Source organism: Rhinopithecus roxellana, chromosome 9 (genome assembly GCF_007565055.1).
Source record: "Rhinopithecus roxellana isolate Shanxi Qingling chromosome 9, ASM756505v1, whole genome shotgun sequence".
NCBI lineage: Eukaryota > Metazoa > Chordata > Mammalia > Primates > Cercopithecidae > Rhinopithecus > Rhinopithecus roxellana.
Window position 1 is genome coordinate 40,200,542 of NC_044557.1, and position 24,989 is coordinate 40,225,530.

The 24,989-nt window shown below is 42.9% G+C and overlaps 1 protein-coding gene and 1 non-coding gene across 3 annotated transcripts in view; one reads left to right on the forward strand and one right to left on the reverse strand.

Moving 5' to 3' along the window:
• The window catches only part of LYN (LYN proto-oncogene, Src family tyrosine kinase), a 139,568-nt gene that overhangs the window by 16,209 nt on the left and 98,370 nt on the right, over positions 1 to 24,989 (forward strand). The window lies entirely within an intron of this gene.
• LOC115899808 lies at positions 7,930 to 8,062 on the reverse strand. Its single transcript, XR_004059411.1, has one exon. It is a non-coding gene; the product is annotated as a small nucleolar RNA SNORA1 (small nucleolar RNA).

The following is a 24,989-nucleotide window of genomic DNA, read 5'->3' on the forward strand; positions in this document are numbered from 1 at the left end:
AAGAGTGAATCTTGGGAATGGAGAGAATATTGGACCAAAGAGACTGACCAGAGCAGAGCAATTTCCAAGTGAAGAAGTGAGTCCCTCAGTTGGAAATAAAGTAGGATGAGATGGGGAAGTAACTTGACTGAATTCCTTACTAATCTTGGTGAAGAATATAGGTATGAATTAGTAACACTGTAGTAGCTAATGAAAAATATTCCAGGTTGTGAACTTTGGGGTGTCTGAGGAGCAGCATGATGTCATAGTCACAAACTGAGAGTCAGGAATCCGTTTCTGGGCTGGGTGTGGTGGCTCACACGTGTAGTCCCAGCACTTAGGGAGGCCAAGGCAGGAGGATCACTTGAGGCCCGGAATTCAAGACCAGCGTGGGCATCATAGTGAGACCTCATCTCTACAATTTTTTCTTTTCTTTTTTCTTTTTTTTTTTTTTAAGGAATTGGCTTCTAGTCAATGTTTTGTCAAATACCAGTCTTGGGACATTAGATGAAGTTCCTTAAGCTCTTCAGGCCTCATTTTTCTAATACATAAAGCAGTAATAACAGATTTTTGTTTGGTATCTCATCCAGTTGTTTCAAGGATTAAATGGGGTAATGTACCTGGGAGTTCCTTGAAGAGTCTAATTTTCTCCCCAGTTTTGGCTGTTGTTTTGGATTAAACTGTACTACCCTGAGCCTTTTCTTGATTTTGGAGGATCCCTGCCCAGTCCCCACTCATGGTACCCCTGGCCTGTTTCAGTAGATTCACTCATGCATCATCACCAGTCCTGTGGGGAAGTGGAAATTTGGTGTACATACCAGGTGCACTTTCATTCTTCTGAAGATGTTATGACAAACAGCAAAGATAACACCTTTTCTCTTATCATTAGGTCATCCTTAAGCATCTTGTGAGGGGTAAAGCAAAAGAAAAAAAAAAAAAAGTTTTAGCTAGACATGGTGGCATGCCCCTGTCATCCTAGCTGCTCTGGAGGCTGAAGCGAGAGGTCCCTCGAGTCCAGGAGTTGGAGGCTGCAGTGAGCTGTGATTATGCCACTGCACTCCAGCCTGGGTAACAGAGCAAGACTCTCATCTCTGAAAAAGAAACAACAACATCAAACAAAGAAACAAAAGCAAGTTTATAAATAAAGAAACAGAATAGCAGGGACATGGATGAAGCTGGAAACCATCATTCTCAGCAAACTAACATAAGAACAGAAAACCAAACACCACATATTCTCACTCATAAGTGGCGGCTGAACAATGAGAACACATGGACACAGGGAGGGGAACGTCACACACCGGGGCCTGTCAGGGGGTGGGCGGCCTAGAGGAGAGATGGCATTAGGAGAAATAGCTAATATAGATGACGGGATGGTGGGTGCAGCAAACCACCATGGCTCATGTATACCTATGTAACAAACCTGCATGTTCTGCACATGTATCTTAGAAATTAAAGTATAATAAATTTTTTTTAAAAAAAGAAACAAAGAATAAAAACCATGCCTAATTTAGTAAGAGAGGCATTCCCTGCAAGCTCCTCACCTTCGCTTATTTATTTATTTATTTAGATAGAGTCTCTTTCTGTCACCCAGGTTGGAGTGCAGTGGCGCGATCTCGGCTCACCGCAACCTCTGCCTTCTGAGTTCAAGCGATTCTGCCTACCTCAGCCTCCTGAGTTGCTGGGACTACAGGTGCCCGCCATCACGCCCAGCTAATTTTTGTATTTTTAGTAGAGATGAGGTTTCGCCATGTTGGCCAGGATGGTCTCAATCTCCTGACCTTAGGTGATCCTCCCGCCTTGGCCTCCCGAAGTGCTGGGATTACAGGCATGAGCTACGACGCCTGGCCTAACCTTCATTTACATGATGAGGAAATAACTGCAATGGAATGAGCTGGTTGGAGAACCATGTTACTCACCCAAACACCGGCTTTATGCAGGTTCACTGTCCACAGGTGTCTTCCGATTGATCACATTACAATCTTGACCTACTTTCTCCTGATAAGGAGCTGAAAAATCAAGCAATAGTACATTAGAACTTTGATTCATGTGACTCCTATCATGCCATATAAATGAAAATTCAGAGTTTAGATTAAGAACAGTAAATCTTTCTCTGTTGTACATTAAAAGATACTTCCCTCCTCCTCCTCATAATAAACTACATGCTTCTGAAAGTTTTACCAAGACTTGAGATCAGGAGATCAGGAAGAAGCATTCTGACCCTGAGCACACCTCCGACTTCGCACATGGTGATTTCGAGGAGTTAACTGCACAAGACCCCCAGAGTCTAGTACCAGTTCTGTCTTACTGATCAAATTTGCCATTTCTACCTCAATTTTTCCTCTATTTTAACGGAAAACTTACTACTTCATATGTATCTAAAATATTTCAAAATCTTTAGTAAAGGGATATAAGCACTCTTAGCCATCAGAATAACTTTTAAGGTCAGGCACAGTTGCTCACACCGGTAATCCTAGCACTTTGGGAGGCCAAGGCAGGAAGATCACTTGAGTGCAGAAGTTTGAGACCATCCTAGGCAACATAGTGAGACCTCATCTCTATAGGAAATTAAAAAATTAGCCAAGAGTGGTGGCATGTATTCCCAGCTACTTAGGAGGCTGAGTTGGGAGGATTGCTTGAGCCTGAGAGGTGGAGGCGGCAGTGAGTCAAGATTGCGCCACTGCTCTCCAGCCTGGGTGACAGTAAGACCCTGTCTCACAAACAATGACAACAACAACAAGAAAATCTTTTAAAGATTAGTAAGCAATTTTTTTCTTTGGAAAAAATTAAAATGAAAATAGATGATTTTAATAAAACATTTTAAAAATCAACTTTAAAATTCTGCTGTACAGCTCTATGAATTTTAATACATGTGTGGATTCACTGAATTATTTTCATAATAAGAATACAGAAAAGTTCTGTCACCCCCCCTAAAAAAAAACTTTCTTGTGCCACCCTCACCCCAATGCCTGGCAACTGCTGACCTGTTGTCTGTCCCCATAGTTTTGTGTTTTCTGTAATGTCGTATAAATAGATTCATACTATATATGATCATTTTGTTGTCTTTCATAATAACAGCTTTATTTTTATTTTTAATTTTGTTTTGAGACAGACTCTCACTCTGTCACCCAGCCTGGAGTGCAGTAGCGCAATCTCGGCTCACTGCAGCCTCTGCCTTCCGTGTTCAAGCAATCCTCCCATCTCAGCCTCCCAAGTAGCTGAGACCACAGGCACGTGCAACCATGCCTAGCTAATTTTTGTATTTTTAGTAGAGACAAAGTCTCGCCATGTTGCCCAGGCTGGTCCTGAACTCCTGGACTCAAGTGATCCACCCTGCCTTGGCCTCCCAAAGTGTTGAGATTATAGGTGTGAGCCACCACACCCAGCCGAATAATAGCTTTATGGAGATTTAATTCACATATTGTATAATTCCCTCAAAGTATACAATCTAGTGATTTTTAGTATGTTCACAGAGTTGTGCAATCATTACCACAATCAATTTTAGAACATTTTTAATATACGAAAAGAAATTCTGTACCCTTTAGCCCTCACTACTCTCTTCGCCTTGTTCTAGGCAGTCACTAATCTATTTCTATCTCTATAATAAATTCCAGGAAACTGGTTTTAGTGATTTCCTTTTTTAAAATAGACAGTTTCTTGCTCTGTTGCCTGGAGTGCAGTGGCACAATCACGGATCACTGTAGCCTCTGACCTTCTGGGCTCAGGTGATCCTCCTGCCTCAGCCTCCCGAGTAACTAGGACCACCGGTGTTACACCGCTGTGCCGGGCTAATTTTTTTATTTTTTTTTAAGGATGAGGTCTCTGTATATTGCCCAAAGTGTTGGGATTACAGGCATGATACACTGTGCTCAGCTAAGTTTCTTTCTTAGTTGGAAGAGTTTTACAATGATGCCGCAACAATTACCAACTTGTTTTACTTTACAGGCAATAATTACCTTTCACAGAAAATATAGTAAAAATAGCAATCCTTTATTAAATATTTGTCCTCTGTTAGGTAGTCAATTCCTTAAAAGGGGTAATATTGATATTCTTGTTATTGATAAGGAAACAGATGCTTAGGGATAATAAATATTTTTTTTTTTTTTTGAGACAGAGTCTTGCTTTGCCGCCCAGGCTGGAGTGCAGTGGCCGGCTCTCAGCCCACTGCAAGCTCCGCCTCCCGGGTTCACGCCATTCTCCTGTCTCAGCCTCCCGAGTAGCTGGGACTACAGGCGTCCGCCAACTCGCCCGGCTAGTTTTTTGTATTTTTTAGTAGAGATGGGGTTTCACCATATTAGCCAGTATGGTCTCGATCTCCTGACCTCGTGATCCGCCCGTCTCGGCCTCCCAAAGTGCTGGGATTACAGGCTTGAGCCACCGCGCCCGGCAGGGATAATAAATATTATGCTCACTTAACTACTAAGTAAATGGAACCCAAGTCAGCCTGACCCTTAAACTGATGTGTTTGTTTTATTTAACTTTGAAAGGTTATTTTTAAAAACTCACAGTTATAATATGTGGAACATAATGTCCTTGATTTTAGTTTATCAAGCAGACTTTATACATTAACTTAAATGTAAACACAGGAATAAGATCACTTCTGGAAAATGTATAATAAATATAATGCAGGGAACATTTATTGAGTGTACATGGTATGTCATTCATTCTTCTAAACACGCCTCAAGATCGTATTCAGCCAATCCTCATAACAACTGTGTGAAATTGGTACAGTTATCATCCCTTTTCTTTCTTTCTTTTTTTTTTTTTTTGAGACGGGGTCTCACACTGTTACCCAGGCTGGAGTGCAGTGGGCATGATCTTAGCTCACTGCAACATCTGCCTCCCGGGTTCAAGCAATTCTCCTGTCTCAGCTTCCCAAATAGCTGGGATTACAGGTGCATGCCACCATACCCAGCTAATTTTTTTGTATTTTAGTAGAGATGGGGTTTCACCATGTTGCCCAGGCTGGTCTCAAATGCCTGAGCTCAGGCAATCCACCTGCCTCGGCCTCCCAAAGTGCTAGGATTACAGGCATGAGCCACCATGCACAGCCTTATCATCCCTTTTCTGCAGATAAGTAAAGATTAATTGCCTTGCCAGTGTCATGTCCCTGTACGAGGTGGAGCTGGAACCTGGACCCAGGATGTTTGGCTCAAGCTTAACTCTCCTGCTCCAGGAATCTAATGTGCCGCCACTTTGATTTGAGGAAGACAAGAACTCAGACACTGAAAACCAGTCAGCATGGCCAAAACAAGAGCGCCCCCGGTTCTGCCAACTTGGTGCAATTTTTACTATAACCATAGCTTGGAACAATGAAGAAGAAAAAAAATTCATTGGAATTGCAATGAATATTTAAACATTACGTCAAGTTTAAAGCATGATGAGTGTCAAGCCAGTTGAGCTTTTCTGCATTAACTTCAGCTGACAACTTACTTTATATCTATTATAAATGTCAGTATTTGTTGGGGAAAAAATAATTTTCCTCTTTTTTATTTTTAATTTTTTTTAGAGATAGGATTTCATTATGTTGCCCAGGCTGAAGTACAGCGATGTGATCATTGCTCACTGCAGCCTTGAACTCCTTGGCTCAAGTGATCCTCCGGCCTTAGCCTCGCGAGTAGCTAAGACTTCAGAGTCACATCACCATGTTCAGCTAATTTTTTTTTTTTTTTTTTTTTTTTTTTTTTTTTTTTTTTTTTTTTTTTTGAGACGGAGTCTCGCTCTGTCACCCAGGCTGGAGTGCTGTGGCCGGCTAATTTTTTTTTTTTTTTGGTGGAGATAGGGTCTTACTATGTTGCCCAGGCTAGTCTTGAACTCGTGGCCTCAAATAATCCTCCAGTCTTGACCTCCCAAAGTATTGGGATTATAAGTGTGAGCCATTGTACACAGCTTAATTTTCTTCTTTTGCCAAAGCAAAGCTAACAATTTATTTTATAGCTAAGATTTAATTATGTTTGGATTAAACCTTTTCTTCAATATGTATCTCATACTTTTCTTTTGCTAAACACTTGCGTTGTTTTCCACATTAAGGAGAGTAGCTCTTGGAAATCTTATATTCTCCTAACTCTTTACCTTAAAATGCTGCTACAAAACCTTAGACATTGAAAAGTTGTTAAGGTTCTAGTTGAGAGTTTACTAACAACAAAAAAGAGGATAATTGGCAAAGAAGACGTGGATTGAGTGAGCCACAGAGCCCCTTTCCTGTTCTGGTTTCTTGGTGGCATTTACAGCAGTGCCTCTATGATGCCTGAGCAAAACTAGTTTATTGGGAAGTGATGGAAACCATACTGCCAGTGCTTTTGCTCAGTCAGCACTCGGGTCCTTCATGGCTGTGTGTCTCATATGATGTTCTTAATACTTTTTTTTCCTCTCCCTCCCCCCATAATACTTTATAAATAGATATTTCCACTTTTGAATATTCTCTGATTAGAATAGCAGTTACAAAATGGATAAGACTCACCTCGTCCTTTAAAACAGGAAAACTGATTGAATTCCCCCACCTCATTTCATTACTGAGGCTGTCAGATGATTCTTTAAGCAAAACCCCAGTTTTCTCTTGTCTGATGAAGTCAGTGTTAAGTGGAGGTGTTTTTACATTGACTTTAATATGAAAGGAACTGTTTGATTGAACTGTTTAATCTCAAGGCCAGGCCTTGGACTTCTTCTTGGGCTCATGCATGGGATTCTTCTTTTGCACACCTGTGACCTCCCTGGAACTACTTCTGGTGGTTTCCCTGGACTTAGTAGTATCCCCCAAACCTGGCAGCCTAGGGCCTGGCGCCAGGCAGAGGAATGTATTGCTCCTGCTCTGTGGGGTCGGGTAGGGCTGGGGGAGGTCCTGAATGAATATTTTCAGTGCTGATTCAGAAAGAGCATGGGGCATACACTTAAGGAAACCCTACCTGGGAGCTACAGCAGCACTGCTCTATCCTAGACTGACCACTTCAGACCTTTCCAACGCAGAGCTGGATGTGGCTAGGAACCGGCTCCCAGCTGAATAGCTTGTGCTGAGTCATTATCAAGTTGCATTTCCTGGCTCAACCAAAGATAAGTAGAGAAGAACCTAAAGCAAAAATGACATTTGGACTGTGATTTGAGTTAATATACTACCTCAGGACAGCAATGGAGTCATGACTGCACAAACACACAAAAGGATCTGGTTGCGGAAGCCAAGTGAGTCAGTAATGATGTATCATCATTCTAAAAAACCTAACAGTGTACTTTCTTTTTTTTTTCTTTTTTCTTTTTTTTTGAGAAGAGTTTCGCTCTTATTGCCCAGACTGGACTGCAATGGCATGATCTTGGCTCACCACAAGCTCCACCTCCCAGGTTCAAGCAGTTCTCCCACCTCAGCCTCATGAGTAGCTGGGATTGCAGGCATGTGCCACCACGCTTGGCTAATTTTGTATTTTTAGTAGAGACAGGATTTCTCCATGTTGGTCAGGCTGGTCTGGAACTCCCAACCTCAGGTGATCAGCCCACTTTGGCCTCCCAAAGTGCTGGGATGATAGGCATGAGCCATTGCGCCTGGCCGTAACAGTGTACTTTCTTTCTTTCTTTTTTTTTTTTTTGAGACAGAGTTTCACTCTGTAGCCCAGGCTGGAGTGCAGTGGCGTGATCTCGGCTCACTGCAACTTCCGCCCACCAGATTCAAGCAATTCTCCTGCCTCAGCCTCCCAAGTAGCTGGAATTACAGGTGTGCTCCACAACGCCCAGCTATTTTTTTTTCTAGAAGTTGAATTGTACAAAGTACACTTATATTTTGACACCTGATCCAAGACACAGTCATGTACCACATTACAATGTTTCAGTCAATATATAACATACAAAAACAAAAAAAAAGTAGTCCTATGAGATAAGAACTGAAAATTCCTTATTACTTAAATGTTATTTTGTTTCTAATATTGAAAAGTCAACATTTTTCTTCTATATATTTTACTCATAAGCATGGCAAAATGTTACAGGTCTCATTGTCATCACTGCAATATGCATACTGTGATGGAAGCATAACCTGTCTCAGTTTAGCCACATTAACTATTTTTGGACACCATGATCAACAATGCCCATTCTCATCTAGAATGAGGCTTTTTTTTTAAAACGGAGTCTCTCTCTCTGTTGCCCAGGCTGGAATGCAGTGGTGAGATCTCCGCTCACTGCAACCTCCACCTCCTGGATTCCAGCGATTCTCCTGCCTCAGCCTCCTGAGTAGCTGGGATTACAGGCACGTGCCACCACACCTGGCTAATTTTGTATTTTTTAGTAGAGACAGTGTTTCACCATATTGGCCAGGCTGATCTCAAACTCCTGACTTCGTGATCCACCCACTTCAACCTCCCAGAGTGCTGGGATTACAGGTGTGAGCCACTACACCTGGCGTATGCCCAGCTAATTTTTATATTTTTGGTAGAGATGGGGTTTCACCATGTTGGCCAGGCTGGTCTCGAACTCCTGACCTCAAGTGATTCGTCCACCTCGGCCTCCCAAAGTGCTGGGATTACAGGGGTGAGCCACTGCGCTGGGCCTTGTACTTTCTTGAATGGGAAGTTGTCTTCATTGTGAGCAGCTCTTCTTTGAGGTGTTTTTTTAAAGTATTCAAAAGAACAGAGATTCCAGTAGGGAACAATTAAAATATTAAGGCTTCTGTATCATGCCCTGTGAGGGAAAGTAGACAAAGACGAAATAAACGTCAACAAGAGACTAAAAAATTACTTGAGTGCTTTTGATTACCAACTTTTCATGAACTGAATAGGTTGAAAGTTTGCTGCTTTCCCAAGTTTTTCCTTTAACATCAGGGATAAATCATTTCCTGGAAGGATAGTTTTCACTGTAAGCTTTTTCTGTTTCTATATTGATAATCTAATTTGAATAATTTAGGTTTATTGCGACCTTCCTTTTGAAAGTAACTTGTTACCTATGTATGATTAACCTGGCTATTACTCTAAATGTAGAATTTAAAGTGTTTTATCCAGGCTGGGCATGATAGCTCACATCTGTAATCCCAGCACTATGGGAGGCCAAGATAGGAGGATTACTTGAGCCCAGGAGTTTGACACCAGCCTGGGCAACATAGAGACCCTATCTTTACAGAAAATAAAAAGAAATTAGTCAGGCATGCCGGCATGCCCCATAGTCCCAGCTAGCTACTTGGGAGACTGAGATGGGAGGATCTGCCTCAGCCTCAGAGGTCGCAGCTGCATTGGGCTGTGATTGTGCCATTACAACAGAGTAAGACAGTGTCTAAAAAAAGAAAAGTGTTGTATCATTTATATAGAACTTGGAGTTTCAAACATAAAGTAGAATTACTTTATCGCTTGTAAAAAATTTGTTCTCTGAAAGTTGATAAACAATGAGGTAGAATGACTCCTGAACTTAAAAAAAATAACAGCAGGACTTTTATAGATAAATCTGAAATAAGTACAATTAACAATTTTTTAAATAAAATATACCCAGAAGCTAATACTTTGTAAATACTACCATTTTCTTTATGGCTATAGTGTAACCAAATTCAAGAGTAAGTAACTCAGTTATTTGACTGTCGGGTTGATGGAACGAAAATAAATTTCTTAGAATATGATATGAAATATGATATGAAATTCAACTTTACTAAACTTTACTGAACACCAGCAAATGTATTTACAATCCTGGGTTCTATTTGTCAATCACAGCTCACCCTTTTTTCTGAACATTTTTTCTGTTCTGAGTTCAGGTATGGGGTTAGGTTGGCAGTGGATAAATTCGAGTCCCCACTCTTTAATAGGGCTGGAATTGTAATGCCACACAAGATAATTTCTGTATGTGTTACCCTGCAGATCATGCACCTATAAAAGATAAAGACATGGCCAGGCACGGTGACTCAGCGTGTAATCCCAGCTACTGGGGAGGCTGAGGCAGGAGAATTGCTTGAGCCTGGGAGGTGGAGTTTGCAGTGAGCCGAGATCGTGCCACTGCTCTCCAGCCTTGTAACAGAGCGAGACTCCGTCTCAAAAAAAAAAAAAAAAAAAAAGATAAAGAAACATAGATGGTTTCCAGCCGGGCACGGTGGCTCACGCCTGTAATCCCAGCTCTCAGGGAGGCAGAGGCGGGAGGATAGCTTGAGCCCAGGAGTTCGAGACCTGCCTGGGTAATACAGCGAGACCCCGTTCTCCACAAAAAGGAAAAAAAAAAAAAAGACAAAAAAGAAACATAGATGGTTTCCATTGCTCTGATTTCCATTCTAAGGTGGAGCTCAGGGTTTGACAAGGTTCCCTACATTGTTGGACTGTACATTTTACCCTTTCTCAAAAGCAGGTAAGGCTGTAGTGTGGGATGTCACTAGTGGTTCTCAACCCTGGCTGCTATTAGAATCAGTGGGGAGCATTTAAACCTCCCCATGCCCAAGCTGTTCCCTAACCAATGAAATGGGAATGGTGGAGGACCCAGGCATCAGTATTTTTTAGAGTTCCCCGGGTGATTCTGCTTGTGTACCAAGGACGAGAATCATTTTACTAGATTCAGCTATGTGGGAGTCTTTGGGCTATTTTAGAAAACATGGTGATCTGGCTGGGCGTGTTGGCTCATGCCTGTAATCCCTGCACTTTGGGAGGCTGAGGCAGGTGGATCACCTGAGGTCAGGAGTTCAAGGCCAGCCTGGCCAACATGGTAAAACCACATCTCTACTAAAAATACAAAAAATTAGCCAGGCATGGTGGCAGGCACCTGTAATTCCAGCTACTCCGGAAGCTGAGCAGGAGAATTACTTGAACCCGGGAGGTGGAGGTTGCAGTGAGCCGAGATCGTGCCATTGCACTCCAGCCTGGGCAATAAGAGCGAAACTACGTCTAAGAAAGAAAGAGAGAGAGAGAAAGAGAGAAAGAAAGAAAGAGAGAGAAAGAAAGAAAGGGAAAAGAAAACATGGTGATCAGTGAATTAAGGTGGCCCTGTTAATATCCAGTCAGTTCCCACCTGAATGTCAGATGTCCTGGAGTGCTGAGATGTGTCCAGAATTGCTAGCTACCCAGCTAGAAAAGCTACCGCAAGCTCATCCTGAGAAAAGGAACTACAAAGGTCCCAGTTTAGAGGATGGATATTTCCCAGGGTTGGAGTCCTTTCTTTTCCCAGTCACCCCCAAACACTTAAGAGGCCTTTGGGGTGGGCAGGGGAGCAGGGAGAGCCTCACTCCTCTGCCATCTGTTGGGAGAGCCTCACTCACCAAAACAGCGTTGCCTTTCCTGTGTCATATGCATCATGTGAGTGCGTGCAGCTTCCCTTGCTCCAGGGACTTCCCGTTCAGGCCTGGAGCATCTCCCATGCAAAGAACCCACTCCTCTGTTCCTGGGACACACACCTCTGGCAGTCCCAGAGGTCGCCCGTTCATCATGACTTGTGGAAAGAAGCCCATGGTGATAAAGGAGCATGTAGTTGGAAACCGCCAAGTGCAGCATGGTTCTACATAACTCGCAGCATTCAGTAGTTCGATGGTGTTCTTTTTCTTTCTTTTTCCATAGAGTAGTTCATCTGATATGTGCAGATATGCAGCACCTGTTTAGTTAGAGGGCTGGGATGGTGAGGTCGCCCTGTAAACTCTGGGCAAATTACTCCATTTCTGAGTCATCTTTTGCCATCTGTTAGAATTTCTCATCAGGATTTAATAGGGGTCGGTTGTGAAAGAGTATATGAAAGTGCTTTGATAAAAAAGAAAATAAGTGGGCCAGGCACAGTGGCTCATGCCTGTAATCCCAGTACTTTGGGAGGTTGAGGTGGGAGGATTGCTTGAGGCCAAGAATTTGTTTTTTTGTTTTGTTTTGTTTTGTTTTTTGACAGAGTTTCAATGTGTCACCCAGACTGGAGTGCAATGGTGTGATCTCGGTTCACTGCAACCTCCACCTCCTGGGTTCAAGTGATTCACCTGCCTCAGCCTCCCAAGTAGCTGAGATTACATGCGCCTACACCACGCCTGGCTAATTTTTGTATTTTTAGTAGAGACGGAGTTTCACCATGTTGCCCAGGCTAGTCTTGAACTCGTCACCTCAGGTAATCCACCTGTCTCGGCCTCCCAAAGTACTGGGATTACAGGCATGAGCCACTGCACCTGGCTGGGGTCAAGAATTTGAGATCAGCTTGGGCAACATAGCAAGACCCAGTCTCTACCAAAAAAAGAAAAAAGAGAGAGAGAGAGAGGAGAGAGACAGAGAAAATAAATGAAATGAACCCCATTTAAACAACAGTTGAGCTGAGGTGTCAGCCTCCAGATGGAGGAAGAAGGAGCAGCCCTCCTGAAAGCTGAGAGTCCTGTCCTTAATAACCCTGTCCTATTGATTTTTCCTCTTCCTGGATCATGGATGCTTGCTCAGTGAGCCATTGCCATCCCTTACAAAACAGACTGACCAAATGCTGGCAAGGATCAGGGAGATGAGTATAAATAGGTATAGCCACTTGCAGGAAACCCTTTGGTCATTTCTTAGAAAATCCACATACGCCTGCCTCATGACCAAGGGATTCTACTTCTAGGTATTAATCCAAGAGAAAGAAAAACATAGGTCCACGAAAAGACATGTACAGTTCTATATATGGCAGCTTTATTCATAATATTATACAACTCTGGAAATATCTCAGATGTCCATTATCAGAAGAGTGGTTCAAAACATTTTGATATATTCATAAGATGGGATACTACTCAACCAAAAAATGAGACACTGATATATTAAACACTGATTGAATCTCAAAACTTTTTTTTCACCTATAATGTGTTCTTTGATAAACATTATTTTCAATACAGTAAGTCAAACAGATGAGAATATGCACTTCATTTCTGTGAAGTTCAGGAACAGTGGTCATGAGAGGGGATGCCTTAGAAAGGAGCACAGTGGGCCTGCGAGGTGGCAAGAAAACTCTGTGTCTGGTTTTGGAAGGTGATTACGTGGGCACATACATCTATCAGAACTGATGTCAGCACAGTTAGGATCTTTACCTTTCATTGTAGGTGCTTTTTTTTTGGTGGAAAATCAAACTTGGTTGGGCATAGTGGCTCACACCTGTAATCCCAGCACTTTGGGAGGCCAAGGTGGGCAGATTGTCTGAGCTCAGGAGTTCAAGACCAGCCTAGGCAACATAGGGAGACCCTGTTTCTACAAAAATAAAAAAATTAACAGGGCGTGGTGGTGCACACCTGTGGTCCCAGCTACTAGGGAGGCTGAGGTGGGAGGATTGCTTGGACCTGGGAGGTTGAGGCTGCAGTGAGCTGTGATACGGCCACTGCACTCCAGCCTGGGTGACAGAGTGAGACCCTGTTTCACATAAATAAGTAAGTAGTTAAAATAAATAAACACAAATTTTAAAAAATGTATATTTAAATAAGAGAAAGGGCGGAATTACTGTGGCAGTTTATTACTTTAGCAGATCGTAAGGGTTGAAACCAAAACTTCGAGTTTTACTTCTTTAGAAACTCCAACAGTTCTAATGAATAAAGAGGATTATAAAATCCTGGGAGGGATTAGCATATGCTGCTTGAGGACCTGGTCACACTGCTCGTTAACCATGCCATGGATGATTTGCAGGCAGCCCGTTTTTTCCTCCTAAGCTTGAAAGCTAAAAATAGAATTAAAGGTGATAAGGGCATCAATTCCCAGACAGCTAAGCTGTTTAAACCATTTATTTATTTATTTATTTGAGACGAAGTCTCACTGTTCCACCCAGGCTGGAGTGCAGTGGTGCAATCTCGACTCACTTCAACCTCCGCCTCCCAGGTTCAAGCGATTCTCCTGCCTTGGCCTCCCAAGTAGCTGGGATTACAGGTGTCCCCCGACCATGCCCTGCTAATTTTTGTATTTTTAGTAGAGCCAGGGTTTCACCATGTTGACCAGGATGGTTTCGAACTCCTGATCTCAGGTAATCTGCCCACCTCAGCCTCCCAAAGTGTTGGGATTCCAGGCCTAAGCCACCACACCCAGGCTGTTTAAACCATTTATAATTGCACATTCCTTTTTAGACATAATTTTCTTTCTTTTTTACTTATACAATATTAAAAGGTACGAGTGCAGTTTTGTTACATGGATATATTGCACAGTGGTGAAGTCTGGGCCTTTAGTGTAACCATCATCTGAGTAGCACACATTGTACCCACTAAGTAATTTCTCTCTTACACCTTTCCCATCCTCTTACCCTTCAAAGTCTCCATTGCCTGTCGTTCCACATTCTGTGTCCATGTGTGCAGATTATTTAGCTCCCAATTATAAGTGAGAACATGCAGTATTATCTTAAGTGAAATAATTTATAAAGTCAAATACTGCATGTTCTCACTTATAAGTGGGAGCTAAATAATCTACACACATGGACAATGTGTGACGTTGAGGATTTTTTTCATATGATTGCTGGCTATTTGTATGTATTTTTTTGAAAAACATGTATTCATGTTCTTTGCCCACTTTTTAATGGGGTTGTTTGTGCGTGTGCTTGTGTTTGCTTTTTTTTTTTTTTTTGAGTTGTTTGAGTTCCTTGTAAATTCCGCCTATTAGTCCTCTGTTGAATGCATAGTTTGCAAATATTTTCTCCCATTCTACAGGTTGTCTGTTCATTCCTATTGAGTATTTCTTTAGATGTGCAAAGCTTTTTAGTTTAAGTAAATCTCATTTGTCAACTTTTGTTTTTGTTGCCTGTGCTTTCGAGGTCTTAGTCATGAATTCTTTGCCTAGACCAATGTCCGGAAGTGTTCTCCCTAGATTTTCTTCTAGTATTTTTATGCTTTCAGGTCATACATTTAAGTCTTTAATTCATCTTAAGTTGATTTTTGTACATGGTAAGAGATATGGAGTCCAGTTTCATTCTTCTGCATATGGCAACCAGTTTTTGTAGTGTAGCAGGACGGGAGGCAGACAAAACTCCTCAAACACCAAGTTAAAGAAGGAAGGGGTTTATTCGGCCAGGGACATGGGCAAGACTTCTGTCTCAAGAGCCGAGCTCCCCGAGTGAGCAATTCCTGTCCCTTTTAAGGGCTCACAACTCTAAGGGGGTGCACGTGAGAGGGTCGTGATTGATTGAGCAAGCAGGGGGTACGTGAGTTGAGGGCTGAATGTGCCAGTAATTAGATTGGAACAAAACAAGATAGGGATTTTCACAGTGCATTTCTTTTTTTTTTTTGAGATGAGTCTCACTGTGTTGCCCAGGCTGGAGTGCAGTGGCTGGATCTCAGCTCACTGCAAGCTCCGCCTCCCAGATTCCTGCCATTCTCCTGTCTCAGCCTCCCGAGTAGCTGGGACTACAGGCGCCCGCTACCATGCCCAGCTAGTTTTTTGTATTTTTTAGTAGAGACAGGGTTTCACCATGTTAGCCAGGATGGTCTCGACCTCCTGACCTCGTGATCCGCCCATCTCGGCCTCTCAAAGTGCTGGGATTACAAGCTTGAGCCACCGCACCCGGACTTCACAGTGCATTTCTATACAATGTCTGTAATCTATAGATAACATAACTGATTAGGTCGGGGTTGATCTTTAACTACCAGGCCCAGGGTGCAGCGCCGGGCTGTCTGCCTGTGGATTTCATTTCTGCCTTTAGTTTTTACTTCTTCTTTCTTTGGAGGCAGAAATTGGGCATAAGATGATATGAGGGGTGGTCTCCTCCCTTATTAGCACCATTTATTGAAAAGGATATCCTTTTCCCAGTGTATGTTTTTGTTGACTTTGTCAAAGATCAGTTGGCTGTAGATTTGTGGCTTTATTTCTGGGTTCTCTATTCTGTCTCATTGATCTGTGTATCTATTTTTATGCCAGTGCCATGCTGTTTTGGTGACTATATCCTTGCAGAATAATTCAAAGTCAAGTAATATGATGCCTCCAGCTTTGCTCCTTTTGGACAGGATTGCTTTGGCTATTTGTGCTCTCTTTTGGTTCCATACGAATTTTGGGGTTGTTAGACATAATTTTCTTTCTTTTTTTTTTTTTTTTTTTTTTTTTGAGTCAGAGTCTCACTCTGTCGCCCAGGCTGGAGTGCAGTGGCACAGTCTCTGCTCACTGCAAGCTCTGCTTCCCGGGTTCACGCCATTCTCCTGCCTCAGCCTCCTGGGTAGCTGGGACTACGCTCCCACCACCGCGCCCGGCTAATTTTTTTTTTTTTTGTATTTTTAGTGGAGACGGGGTTTCACCGTGTTAGCCAGGATGGTCTCGATCTCCTGACCTCGTGATCCGCCCGCCTCGGCCTCCCAAAGTGCAGGAATTACAGGCGTGAGCCACCACGTCTGGCCTGACATAATTTTCAAGATATGTTCAGGTTTCATTTTTGTTCTTTAATTTTATGTATTTTCTTCCCAATAATGCTATAAGCTTAAGTCAAAAATTATTTTGCTTATAGCTAAAGAGTCCCTGCTTTCAGCCTGCCTTGTGATTTTCATCTTGTTGCAGTTGAATTAGGTTTGTGGCATCTCTGCTTTTTGTAGTTTTTGTATCAACACCTTGGTTTTTTGCCTTTTTACTAACTTTTTTTTTTTTTTTTTGAGACAGAGTCTCGCTCTGACACCCAGACTGGAGTGCAGTGGCACAATCTCAGTTCACTGCAACCTCTGCTTCCCAGGTTCAAGCGATTCTCCTGCCTCAGTCGACCAAGTAGCTGGGACTATAGGCGCCCACCACCATGCCCAGCTAATATATATATATGTATATTTATTTTATTTTATTTTTTTAATAGAGACAGGGTTTCACCATGCTTCTCAGGCTGGTCTCGAACTCCTGACCTCAAGTGATCCGCCCACCTTGGCCTCCCAAAGTGTTGGGATTACGGGTGTGAGCCACCGCACCCGACTGGCTTTTTACTAAATTTTTAAAATTACAAGGTTCAAATACAATGAAACACTCAAGTAATTGCATCAACCATCTCTTTTGTACAGACTGAGATTACTCTCCTGGTGACCCTGAACTCATAGGGGCAGCAGGTGGAAATGTGCATTCACTACTTGGTGGAAAGAAGTCTGAATTGGGGAAGTATTTATACATATGTGAAATTCCAATGTACTAGGGTGTCCTGTATTTTATCTGGTAACCCTGAGGGCAGTCCTGTGAGCTGTGGGGCACCTGCCCTGGAGACTGTGGCAGGTAGTCAAAGCGACATGAGTTGGGGATAGGTTTTGCATGTCTGTGGAAAGGCCTTGCTGATGAATTTGATTTGAAGATTGAGAAACAGAGGGATCAAGGGCGATTTCTTGGTTTTAAACTTCGGCACCTGGTGCCCTTTACTGAGATGGAGAAGATGGGAGAGGACTGGGTTGCGAGTGTGTTGTGATATGGACAGGTCTTATTGACGGGGTGTGGTGGGCGTCCAAATGGAGATGTGGAAGTTTGATTCTGAGTGAGCTCAAGATCATCGTGGTGTGTTCTACCACATCCCTTCTAGCCCTCTCCCCGCTTTCTCCCATCTAGTGTTCCCTTGCTCAAATGGAAGGAGAGAGGCACAGCTTAGAGCACAGTGTAACTGGGGCAAGCTACCTTCGAGATAATCGTTTAAACACCAGCTAGACTGCTACAAGAAAAGAAATGATGGTAAAAATAAATGTACTTCAACAGAATTTGACTAAAGAATATTTCATTGTGTAACAGATTTCTGTGTGCCCCTTTTGCAATGCATCTCTTAGGATGTGTTGCTAGGCATAATGAAACAAAATGTTTTTCCCAATGAAGTGGTTATTTTGCAATGAAAGCCAGTCAAGGAAAGAAATCAGGCTTGAACACAGTCACAACCTTTATAAAATCTAACACTACGGTTAGACCATATCACGCCTGCACTTAAGTAGTTTTGGAAATTTTAACCCAAATAAGAAATTCTTGGGTGGGCGTGGTGGCTTCTGCCTGCTATCCCAGCACTTTGGGAGGTTGAGGCGAGCAGATCAACTGAGGTCAGGAGTTTGAGACCAGCCTGGCCAACATGACGAAACCCTGTCACTACTAAAAATACAAAAAATTAACTGGGCATGGTGGCTACTCAGGAGACTGAGGCAGGAGAATCGCTTGAACCTGGGAGACAGAGGTTGCAGTGAGCCGAGATTACGCCACTGCATTCCAGCCTGGGTGACAGAGTGAGACTCCATCCAAAAGAAAAAAAAAAAAAAACAGAAAAGAAAAGAAATTCTTTCATTATAAGAAAAAAAGAAATACACATAAGCACAGTTACAATATTATATTTCCTGATTAAAAATATATTTTTATGGACTATAAATATTATAATTTCTCTTAAAATGGCCTTTATGTAAAAAGTTTATTCTCCTTGACTTTACTTTTATATAGTAATGAAATTTCATAATTAAATCTATATTTTGTATTATCAATATTTAACCACTAGAAGAATTGATGATGCTACTTATTAAAAATGACAAATGATGTAACAGAGTTAGTGGGAAGTCAGCCTGTTGAAACCATTTTACTAGGTAAGTATTTTGATTACAAAGGGGTTGAATATAAAATGGCCTCATATTAAAACAAATTTTGCAAAAATCAAAACTGGCCGGGCGCGGTGGCTCAAGCCTGTAATCCCAGCACTTTGGGAGGCCAAGACGGGTGGATCACGAGGTCAGGAGATCGAGACCATCCTGGCTAACACGGTGAAACCGTCTCTACTAAAAAATACAAAAAAAAACTAGCCGGGCGAGGTGGCGGGCACCTGTAGTCCCAGCTACTTGGGAGGCTGAGGCAGGAGAATGGCGTGAACCTGGGAGGTGGAGCTTGCAGTGAGCTGAGATCCGGCCACTGCACTCCAGCCTGGGTGACAGAGCAAGACTCCGTCTCAAAAAAAAAAAAAAAAAAAAAATCAAAACTGGATATACCCCATGACCGTTTCCTTTCCCCCAGCCCCTCTGTTAAAATCTTCTAGCAAAAAGGTTTTACCAAATAATTCGCATTGAAATGTAAATAGTTTTAAAGTTTGCTATGTTGCTTTCTTTCCAAAGGTATTCAGATTTTAGTAGGGGACAAAAATGTACCCTAAGTCAAGTGAGTATAAGAATTACCTATATTGTTTGCTACAAATGCAAATGCCCACAGCCCCCATGTAAAGTGTCATTCAGGGGCTGCCTGCTGCAGGGCCCAAGAATCTGTATTTTTTACAAGTACTCTGGTCATTCTTGGAACTCGCAAATCTAGAAAACACCAGCTTGAATGAAACGATTAAAGTTGTGCTTGCCGAATTTCAACTACTTTAAAGGTACCAGTGGTGGAAGAGAAATAATTGCACATAAATTATTTTATTAATGAAATGATTTAGCAAAGTGTAAACGCCTGTAATGGGCTTGGCAGTGTCCTGGGTGCTGAAGGTACTGAGCAGAATAGGACATGAGACAAGTGCTCTACCTGAAATAAGCACAGACGTGGAAGAAGGGACGTGTAGTTTTGTCTGGGGATTCGGCACAGTTTTTACAGAGGATGTGGTCTGTGAAATGGGTGATTTGAAACATGAAGGAGGCTGCTTATGGGGTGGGTTATTCTGGGAAGCAAGCAGGTGCAAGGGCACCAGAAGGTATGAAGGGCCGTGGAGTACTAGGCTTCCTTGTGGCTGGGAGAGAGTATGAGAAGAGATGAGCAGCTTATGAAACCAGGAAGACAGGTTATTGTGGAGGAGTGACTTGATAAGCTCTATCAGATGAGCAATGAGCGAGGAAACAGGGGAGAGATAAAACCATGGCTGCTTTTGGAAAGATAAGTGGACTAGCATGCAGCATGGAGAATGGCGAGGTGGAGGGTTGTTGGTCTGTGTGTGTGTGTGTGTGTGTGTGTGTGTGTGTGTGTGTGTGCACGTATGACAGAGAGAGAAAGAAGAGGGACTATGAATGGCATGGGAAATAAGAGAAAGGCAGGCCAGGTCAGAGGGTTTTTAGGATGGCCGGTGAGGTCCAGGAGGGTCTGGAGGTCGGCCACGAGGTGGAGAAGAGGTTGAGGACTCAGACACTAATCTAAGGGGAAGGGAGACACTGTGTTCTAAGGCAGCCAGCCCTGCTGCTCCCTGTAAGCGCTTTATGTATTTGACATGAAATATACTGAGGCGGCCCCCATGCTTTAGGGTGCAAATGCTCCCCTAAGGTGAGAGTGGAAAAAGAGAAAAGGAGAAGGCTCTTATTTGCTCATGTGAGCTGTGTAGAGTTCCTTCAGAGCTCAGAGAGGCACTGTGCAGTAATCAAGCCAGGTCAGCTGCTGGGACTAGGGGCCTGGGTAGGTCACAGCCCTGCCGGCCGGCCGCATGCCTTCTAGGATCAGCCCAATCTCTGGAACCTTTCCCGAGGCCTCCATTTTCAGGAATTTTGTTGGGAACCCAGATAACAGAATGGCCATAGTTGATGATTATGTTCCTCCTACCTCTTTTCCATCAGTCTCCCTCACCTTCCCCTTCCAGACATGAGAAAACACTGTTTCACTACAACATCCAGTAGATTTACCTAACTGGTAAAATAAGAAAGGCCAAGGAAGTTGCTGTTCTCTTCACTCCCACCCATCCTGTTCATTTGGTTTGTAACAGTGGAGCCAAGTTTCAAACAAATGTAGAAAAGGTGAGCACTGCTAAGGATGTGTTTCAGATGGGATTCAGGGACAACTCAACTTGAAATTGCCTCTTAGCCATCTGTTTGTGTGCCTGGGGTTTCACCTGCTTTGAATTAGGTTAATTTAATAATTGCCAATTAGACTGGGAGAGTACAAATGGTTTTGTTAGATTAAAAAGTTACATTTTATAATACTTATTGTATTAACCATGGGCTGATGATGCTGCTTGTACTCTGTGTTAAAGCCTTATCTATTATCTGTCCTTCCTTTTGAAAATCTCTTTTATTTCAGTTTCCATCACTGTGTTGCAGCTGTCCAGTCTCTCTGGCATTCTAGAATGGATGCTGCCTGCCTTCCATATTGCAACTCATAAGGTTCTTTGCCTGATGTTTTGTGAACATACTGCAATCCCAGATACCATTAAGCCTCTGCTATCCAGGTTTATTTACATTAACTATAGTTTTTTAAAATGTATTTTATTAAACTCATTTTTTTAAAAAAAACAAATACTTCTGTGAAACCAGAACCAAACAAAGAAGAAGTATTTGAGGTCCTGGATCTTTAAATTTTATGATCTTGGACCTGGCTCACGCCTGTAATCCCAACACTTTGGGAAGCTGAGGCGGGTGGATCACCTGAGGTCAGGCATTTGAGACTAGCCTGGTCAACATGGTGAAACCCTGTCTCTATTACAAATACAAAAAATTAGCTGGGCATCGTGGTGGATGCCTGTAATCCCAGCTACTCCGGAGGCTGAGGCAGGAGGATCTCTTGAACCTGGGAGGCGGAGGTTGCAATGAGCCGAGATTGTGCCATTGCACTCCAGCCTGAGCGACAAGAGCAAGACTCCGTCTCAAAAAATAATGAAAAATTAAAAAAAGTAAATTCTCCTTACATATAAAACATATGAAGCAGTGCTACCAAAGAGAGAGAGAGAAAGAGAAGGAAAGAGAGAGAGAGAAGAGAGGAAGAGAGAGAGAGAGAGAGACATCGAGGATAAGAGAGAACAAAGATTATGATTTCTGAAAAAAAGGAATGGATATTCAGTAAGCATGTACTTACTATACACCATAAGCTCTAAGATATGATATGAGTATGTCTCTATTTTAATACCTCTAAACTCACAATTAATGGCATCTTAATATTTTAAAGGGTAGCCATTGTTTTAAAAGCATATAAAATAATGGTATAAAAATTACAGCTATCTTAAGTTCAGTAAATATAGAACTTTGAGTAAGTCAATTTGATAATTCCCCTTTATGGTAAATTATCTCATGATAGTTTCATGTTTAAATCTTCAGAAAAAAATTTTATTGAGTTGATCATTGACTTAAAAATGGTAGTATTTTATTGGTTTTACAGAAACATTTATTGTGTTTTTGTTTTTGTTTTTTTTTTTTTTTTTTGAGACAGAGTCTCGCTCTATCGCCCAGGCTGGAGTCCAGTGGCGCGATCTCAGCTCACTGCAAGCTCCGCCTCCCGGGTTCACGCCATTCTCCTGCCTCAGCCTCCCGAGTAGCTGGGACTACAGGTGCCCGCCACCTCGCCCGGCTAGTTTTTTTTGTATTTTTTAGTAGAGACGGGGTTTCACCGTGTTAGCCAGGATGGTCTCGATCTCCTGACCTCGTGATCCGCCCATCTCGGCCTCCCAAAGTGCTGGGATTACAGGCTTGAGCCACCGCGCCCGGCCTTATTTTGTTTTTTGAGGGGAAAGTGAATATTGAGGAAAAGTAGTGACTGTGTTCAATGTTATGCTTGTAACATCTGCAAACTGCATCTGATGAGGCTGTTTCCTATTGTCTACTGTTAAATGGTCCTGTTTTCTAACTTAAAAATAGTGCATCTAAGGCTAAACCTTCAATTTCTTTTGGACTCTGTCAGGTTACTTTGAGTGATTTTGAAAGATTTCCATACATAATACTGCTCTGGAAGGGTGCGTGTGAATATGGTTCACAAAAGCAGTGAAAACGCGTACCTACACCGAGGACAGCGATGTGGGCTACACTGCGACAACTGTTTTAGATAGCCAGCCTGTGTCTGATGACGATTCCCGAGTGCCAGATGCAAAGGAAGATATAAATCCCTCACCATGTCCTGAATTCCACAGTGCCTCTCTCTCCTCCCCTGGGAGTAGAGCCCAGGCTGACCTCTCTCTGGCTCCATCCTGGAAACGTGTGGGAATGGCAGCATTGCTCTTTACCCCATGCCTAATACTGCAATGGCACCTTAGGCTGTGTGTGTCAGACAGAAAAATAAAACATCAGATTTTTGTTAATTTTGGGTGATGAGTGAGGTCAGGGAGAGTTATTATTTTGAGACTGCTATATTTTTTCTCTTTTTAAAAAACAGATGGGGCTGGGCACAATGGCTCACATCTGTAATCCCAGCACTTTGGGAGGCTGAGGCAGGTGGATTATTTGAGGCCAGGAGTTCAAGACCACCCTGGCCAACATGGTGAAATCCCATCTCTACTAAAAATACAAAAATTAACCAGGCGCCGTGGTGCATGCCAGTAATCCCAACTACTCAGGAGGCTGAGGCACCTGATCCTGGGAGACAGAGGCTGCAGTGAGCCGAGATCACACTACTGCACTCCATCCTGGGTGATAGAGTGAGACTCTGTCTCAAGAAAAAAGAAAAAAAAGAGAGAGAGAGCAAAAGATGGGATCTTGCTCTGTCACCCAGGCTAGAGTACAGTGGTGTGATTGTAGCTCACTGCAGCCTTGAACTCCTAGGCTCAAGTGATTGTCCTGCCTCAGCCTCCCAAGTAGCTGGGACTATAGGCGTACACCACCACACCCAGCTAATTTTTATTTTTTGTAGAGACAAGGTCTTGCTATGTTGCCCAGGCTGATTTTGAACTTTTGGGCTAAACTGATCCTCCTGCCTCAGCCTCTCACAGTGCTGGGATTGTAGGCATGAACCACCAAAAACTGCTGTTTAAAAGTGTTTATATTCTGGATACACTAATAGCATTTTGTCCAACTTGTGGAGTGGAGAGAGTGGGGAAGAGGAGGATAGTGCTAATGGACTGTGACAGGGGCTAGAAAGAAGAAAAGAAAAAAGTTCCCTAAATAAGCTCCTACTGGGTGTCCTCCATTCACATGGAGCCAGGGCCTTGCCTTTTAGGCACTTACTCTTCCAGTGTCTATTTTATAATATGTTCAAGAAGGATATCAGAATCAGAGATTAATAGAATTAGAGTTAAAAGGGATAGATATTTTGTTTGACCCAGAAAAAGTTAAGAAATATGCTTGAGATATTCAGTGGCAGAGGCTGGAATAGATATTCCCAAATCTCCTGATGTGAAGTTCTGTGTTTGTCAAACATGACTGTGTAAAAGATTAATTTAAATGTAACGACGTGTTGTATTCATAGAAGTTCTTTGGGTTTCTGTGGAAACCTCCTCTTCCTAGCTTAAGCAGAAATGGGGGTTTTATTGGAAGGAAGCTGAGATATTGCACCAAACTGCACAAAATTGAATGAAGAGCTGACTAAGCAAGGCCGCACTGAGAAGGAACCAGGGTGGTCTGGGCTGTGGTAGCGGCAGCAGCAGCTTGCAGATCTCCCACTGCTGATGCTGCTCAACTCAGACAGCTCTCCACTCTCTGCTGTCTGTCTCTGGCTCAGACAGGACACTGTGTGGCTGTTTCCTTCCACAAGGCCTCAGTGGGAGCAAGCCAGCCTCCCACAGGCCTCTCAGACAGACCACCCCCTTCCTCCCTCTCCTGTTAACCTGCTTTTATTTCCTTAATTGCACTTATCACCATGCAGAAGCCTATGTGTTTGTTCCCCTGTGGAGATGTAAAAACACTGATGCCCAGGCCTAACTCCCAGAGACTCTGATTAAACCTAGTCTGGGCTATGGAGCCAGGACATGTGCATTTTTCTTACAAGTTCTAATGTGCAACCAGGATTAAGAATCATTGCCTTCTGCATCGACAGCACAAATCAAAATGTGCAGCAAAATGCATGTTTAAGTGAATCAAGAAGACAGATCTAGAAACAATTGTTAAGGAATAATAATGCATTTGTCTATCATCACACATAAGTGATGCTGACCAGAGACCTCCCAGATTGAGTGGTGCCAGGTGCTCGGTTGAACCTTACTATGGCCTTGTGGGGGAGGGAGCAGTGTCCTCATTGTCCATATTAGTCACTGAGGTGAAGGGATTCAGGCTCAGTGTATGCCCACAGTTCTTTGGCAAATCCCACCACCAGGTCAGCCAACTACACGGGGATTCTGACTGGCTCCTTATGGGTGCCCATGACGGGCTGTGCAAAAGTGGTGGTGAGATTTCTCCACCTTCATGGAGGTGTGGTACCCAGGGGAGGTGGACTTCAGCAGCAAGAACGGGCTGGGTGCAGTGGCTCGTACCTGTAATCTCAGTACTTTGGGAGTCCGAGGCAGAGAATTGCATGAGCTCAGTTGTTCAAGACCATGGGAGACCCTGTGTCTACAAAAAAAAAAAAAAAGATAGTAGTTAGACATTCCCAAAAGGCAGGACTATTGAATGTTGGGCGGTGTCACCA